At 33.7% G+C, this 6,340-nt stretch overlaps 1 non-coding gene across 1 annotated transcript; it reads right to left on the reverse strand.

Annotated features, from left to right (window-relative positions):
• Positions 1-952: 952 nt before the first annotated feature.
• On the reverse strand, positions 953-1,056 carry LOC123573191 (U6 spliceosomal RNA). The gene has a single exon (XR_006697926.1). It is a non-coding gene; the product is annotated as a U6 spliceosomal RNA (small nuclear RNA).
• Positions 1,057-6,340: the final 5,284 nt, after the last annotated feature.

The raw sequence follows: 6,340 nt of genomic DNA on the forward strand, positions 1-6,340 counted from the left end.
AAAAAGTCCAAAATTCTTTTAAAAAGTAGTTTTGGATTAATGGCTGCTTCCATAACTAATTCTGGTAAAGCTGGTTTTCCTTTCCCTAGTTTTCACCCAGTGCAATAGATATGCTTCTGGGATTCTATGGCAGGCAGTAATCTAAAGATGATACTTCAAGGTTCTTATCTTTAGTTATTCAAATATTAGCCTATCGACCTCTGAGAAGGGACTTCAAAGATATAAGCAAGACTACTGATCAATTGACTTTAAAAGAGGGAGGTTTTTATGGATTATCTGGGCAGGCCCAATTTAATCACTTGAGTCCTTTAAGAACAGAAGAGAGTGGCAGAAGAGAAAGGAAAAGAAATTGATTCAAAGCAGGAAGAAGCAGATTAAGATTCTATACATCTTTTGCCTCTGAGATGGAAGAGACTCAAACCCCAATAGTTCAAAAGCTGGGGATTGTAGGTGGTCTCTACAACATGAGGACAACCAGAAAGAAACGGGGACTCCAGTCCTACAGCTGCTCAAAACTGATTTTCACAAAACAACTTGTATGAGTCTGGAAAGAGGTTGTCCCCCAGTGCATCCAGACAAAAAGCCAGGCTGCTTGATAACTGGACTTTGGAATTGGAAGACCCTAAGCAGAGAACCCAGTCATACTCAGACTTTTGGCCTATTGAAATATAAGATAATAAATGTATTTTAAGCCTCTTAATTAAGAGGTAATTAAGTGGTAATTTGTTATAGCAGCAACAGAATATTAATACAGGTCCAAATCCTTACTTGTAGGCTCGATAGGAGCCTATAGTCTTAGGCTTTATTTAGTCCTTCTAAATCTTATATCTATGGCTGCTTTTTATGAGCCTTGCTAAAGAATTTAAGGGCAATCTGACAAAATCACTTAAGGCAAAAAACACATTTAAATATGAGTGTTTGCACCTTGATCTAAAGTGGTGACTTTTACTGGGAAAATCAGGTGTATTATAGATTTTAGGAACATTTTGCACAGGGGTTATACTAATCTTCTGTGTATCATTCCAATTTTAGTATATGTGGTGCCAAAGCAAGCACTACTTTAGGAACATTTTGGATGAGCAACTATCTTATCTCTTTAGTAATAATACAGAAGCACTACCATGGGCCTACTTTGAAGAACCGGCACTGGTTATTACATTTGTGCAAATTGGACCGAGAGCCTGGATTACGTGGGCTTTTATATCTGAAATTCTGATTCTCTGGAAAGTGACATTTTAATTGTTGTCAGATAATTAATATGTAGTGCAGATGCATAAGTTTAATGAAAGGCAGTAATTATTAACATTTTAACAGTTATTTCCATTGCCTGATGTCTTTGTTTTCTAAAACTCATATCAAGGTTGCTTAAAACTATTTTCTCCCCAGTATATATAGAATGTTGTTTTATATAGAGATAAATTTATGGCCTGGCATGGCAGCTCATGCCTTGCAATCCCAGCACTTTGGGAGGCTGAGGCGGGAAGATCGATTGAGCCCAGGAGGTCAAGGCTGCAGTGAGCTGTGATTGGACCACTGCCCTCCAGCCTGGGCGACAGAGCGAGACCCTGTCTAAAACTAAAAAATAAATTTGTGTATTATGAATATAGATGTATGGCTTGGAAAAATGCAATAAATAGGTCCCATGTGAAAATGTTTATTTTCTTGGATTTATGGACACTATATTTTCTAGTCATTCAAACTAATTCACTGATGAGTGTTGCCAGTTACATTCTTTTAATCTGTTAAAATGCTGCTGCCCATAAAAACAGAGTAACTAGATTCAGACTAAAGTAATTATTCCATTCCTTTGGCATTTGTTAAGAAAGTTAGCTTACAATATCAGAGTTAAAGTTATCCCTCATCTCACAAGTTTTTCACAATTTTACACAAAATATAAATTGTCTCTGTGTTAACATTAACTAGACCAAACCCACTCCAAGCTTCTATATTAAAGTCTATACTTCACGTGAATAATTTTGTTCTGAATGCAACTATCAGGTTTATTATCTGAAGCATAATAACTCAGGCAGACTTTTAATTAGCCCTTCAGATTACTTGAAAACTGTAAGCCAGCTGAATGTTTAGGGCAAGGCTTCAGTTGTTTCCTCTGTTTTGTAATGTTCTCACTTGGCTGAGAAGTGGGATGGAGCCTCCGTAGAGAACTCAGAAACCAGGAACTGCCCTCAAATGGAGAGTCACATTTCATTCTTTTACTCACCTTAGCTGACTTTCTCCACATTCCTCACTAGATATGACCCTGGTCCTGAGTCAGATTTGAAGATCTGTGTCCAAAGTTGATTTTAAAAGATCAACATAACGCAACACAACTAAAACAGGAAGTGTGCAATGCTGCCTTGAGTCAAGCAATGATAGGGGGACGCATGTTTAATTCAAATTTCAACTAGGTCTGAAGAGGCAATTAGAAAATATTTGTCAAGAGTGGGCAATAGCAATGTAGTAGCTCTCCTGTAGAAGAAAGAACTGAAGACAAGTATTTTCAAGCTCCATGTAGGGACAGTCAGCAGATTTGTAGCTGTAAAGTATGGTCCCAGGTGGACGATAATTGGATCATGAGATTTATGTTCATCAGATCCTTATTGTTCCTGCCTCATTTCCTGCTTGACTATGAAGAAATAAGGACCAGGATAACCCAAATACATGCCATGGTTTTTAGAACCTTACCTGCTAAAGCAATGGGCAATGGCTTTTTTAAAGGACTATTTATAAGGTTAGAACATGAAGGAAAACACTATACTGAGGATGAGAAACCTTACAATATTAAAAATATATATGCATCCTGCATATGGAAATATTTGGTGAAAACAGAACAAAGAGAGAGTGAAGATTAGACATTCATGCTGTTAGTACTATTTTCTAGGTACTCTGACAATGATGTACTTAATGAAACTTCAGACTTCTGATTTGCATTATTTATAAGGAAGTCAACACCTTCAGAAGCTGTTTGTTAAAATAGGTTAAAATAATTTCTGCAGTTTTACCATCATTTCTTGGATTTGTTTTGCAAATCTCATGACAACTACTTTTTGTGTGTTGTTTCCTGACAACAGTGCTTGTCAACGCCTCAAGTACCTAAGTTCTAAGTCATAAAACTCAAAGATAAATTGGTCTTTCTATTACTGTGCTGAGTTAACATTAAACAACTACCTAACTTAGATATTTGCTTCACTTCATTGGGTCACCAGATACAATTGGAGGTTGTGTTCATTATTACCAATCTTCTATTCAGAGATAAATCATTTTTTTCCTAAGACATATGTAAACCAGCTCTTTTCAATTATGCAGAGAACTGCTTCCCTTAAGGGTACTTGACTTGTCCAGATATCAGTATTTTTTTTTTTTTTTTGCACAAAATGCTGCAATGCACATAATTATACTCTTCCTACTGAGGTCTTGCTCAGGCTCAGTAGACTTAGAGTAGAATTCATTAAAAAGTTGAAATCCAGTTTTTCAGGTTTCCTTTTTACTTGTAAGAAGTTGGTGTTATTATTACGCTAATTTAAAGATGACAGTACATAAGGCTCATTGATGCATCATATATAGAAGTACATAAACCAACAGTAGAAATGAACAGATGAGAATGGCTATCTCTCAAATTAGTATCTCTGGAGTACATGAAGTTACACTGAACTATGTCTATGTAGTGGCAGAAAAAAACCGATTACCTGATTACATGGAATGTTTTCTGTTCTTTGTCTAATGATCACCTAATCTATTTTTTTTTTTTACTTTTTTTGAAACTAATATATATGGAGGCTTATAATTATAACTTGTTTTTTAATTAAATTTTAATATTAAGATCATCATATATTCACATGTAATTGTAAGAAGTAATAAAGGGAGATCTGTGTATCCTTTACCCAGTTCCTTCTGCCCCTATAGTAATATCTTGCAATACTATTATACAACTCCACAGTCAAGATTTCTATCACCACAAGGATCCCTCATGTTCCCTTTTATAGCAACACCCACTTTCCTCTGGCTCCCACCTCCTTCTTAATACCTAGCAAACCACTAATCTATTCTACATTTCTACAATTATGTCATTTCAATAATGATATATATATGAAATCATATAAAAATATAACCTTTGGGGATTGACTTTTTTCATTAAGTATAATTTCCTGGAGTTTCATCCAAGTTGTGTGTATTAATACGGTATTCCCTTTTTTATTGCTGAGTAGTATTCCATGGTATGGATGTGTCACAATTTGTTTAACTGTTTGCCCATTAAAGGACATGAGGGTTGTTTCCAGTTTGGGCCTATTACAAATAAAGCTGTTATAAACATGTATGTACAGGTTTCTTTGTGTGAACCTAAGTCTTCATTTCTCTGGTATAAATGCCCAGGAATGCAGTCAGTGGATTTTAGGGTAGTTGCATGTTTGGATTTTAAGTTAGCAGCCAACCTGTTTTTCGTGGTGTCTGTATCATTTTTTATTCTCACTAGCATTGTATGAATGATTCAATTTACCCAAACACTTACCAGCACTTGTTATTGTCACTATTTTTTATTATAGCCATTCTGCTAGGTTGGTAGTGATAGGTTATTGTACTTATTTGCATTTCCCTAAAGGCTAATTATGTTGATCATTTTCACATGCTTATTTTCCATTTGTACATCATTTTTAGATAAATGTCTCATATATTTTTGCTCATGATCCAATTGGGTTGTTTGCTCTTTTTTTAGTCGTTACGTTTAAGAGCACAGTCAGAGGTTTAAAATTTGAATCTGTGAAGTTTTGAGCCATTCTCAACATGTCTGGAAAAATCAAATATGAGAAGTAAAAACCAGCAAATAAATAATGTACAGACCTATTAAAATACTATAAAATAACTAACTTGGGTCAAGTGAGTCATACTTATCATACTTATCATTTGGGAAGTACACTTTGCCATGACTGGATGGTATAAATGATTTTATGTAGATGTACATGAGATGAAAAATATCAGTTGAATTATGAAAAAAATGTATACACATTGAATAAAATTTAAAAACACACACAAAAAAGATTGAGAAGGCAAACATTATCAATATTTCTACCACCCAAAGATAACTGCCCTTAATGTTGTTTTGGTTTATTCCCAGTTTTACATCCATATTATACATGAGTTGGAATCATGCTCTATATACAATTTTGCATACTATTTTCTTCCATGTTTTAAGTTTTGACATTTTCTATGCCTTTAAACATTGTTCAAAAATAAATTTAATGGTAATGATTTATTTAGCCATTAACTTATTTTTTAATTTATTCTGGACATTTGGGATTTTGATGAATAGATCATTTCATCTTTCATCTTTAGATTTACAATCCATCTAAAATTGTCTTATTTTTATATGGAATGGAGTAAGAACCAAAATTTAATTTTTTATCATATGGTTATTCAGTTGACCATTTTCTCCCTACTTGGTCTTAAATCAGGGGAGCATAAGAGTGTTGGTTTATTTCTAGACTCTACAATTTCATTGATCTCTGTCTTTGTGCCAACATTACACTACCCTCATTACTACTGTGTTAAAATCAGTCATCCCATTCGGTGGTTTAAATCCTCCAACTTTGTTTTGTTCTTCAAGATTGACTTATTTATAAATTTTAGAATCAATTTGTCAATTTCTACTAAAGATGGGAGATTTTGACTTGGATTAAATTAAATCTGTAGATAAATTTGGAGAGATTATCTTAATTACAACTTTGAGGTTTCAAATGACTAATACGGTATATACCCCTATTTAATTAGGTATGCATTAACTGTTCTTAAAAATATTTTAGTTTTTAATGTATAAATCCTGCCCATTTTTAAATTAGATTTTTTTCTAGATATTTGAGTTTTGGGCTTCTACAATTAATTATTTTTTATGTTTTCTTCTCTGTTGAAGGCATATGGAAATATAATTTTCATATTATTTTTGTATCCAGCAACTATGTTAAATGCTTCTGAATTATTTGAAGTCAATTTTTTTCAGACTTTCTACTTTCACAGTCATGCCATCTGTGCATAATAACAGTTTTAATTTTTCTTTCCTGTCCTTATATCTTTTCTTTACAGGCTATGACCACCAATACAATGTTGAAATAAAAAAAAGATTTCAGGCAATATTGTCTCATTCCCAGCTTTGGGGGAAAGTGTTCATATTCCATGAATATGATAAGTATGATATTTTCTGGTGTTTTTTGTTGGATACTCTTTTTAAAATTAAAGAGATTTCCTTTTATTTCGAGTTTGCTAAAAGTTTATAATGGCAGATGGTTGTAGATTATTATTATTTTATTTTGAACCCAGGTTTTGCTGTGTCACCCAGCCTGGAGCAAAGTGGCAT

Source organism: Macaca fascicularis, chromosome 4, assembly GCF_037993035.2.
Source record: "Macaca fascicularis isolate 582-1 chromosome 4, T2T-MFA8v1.1".
NCBI classification, from domain to species: Eukaryota; Metazoa; Chordata; class Mammalia; order Primates; family Cercopithecidae; genus Macaca; species Macaca fascicularis.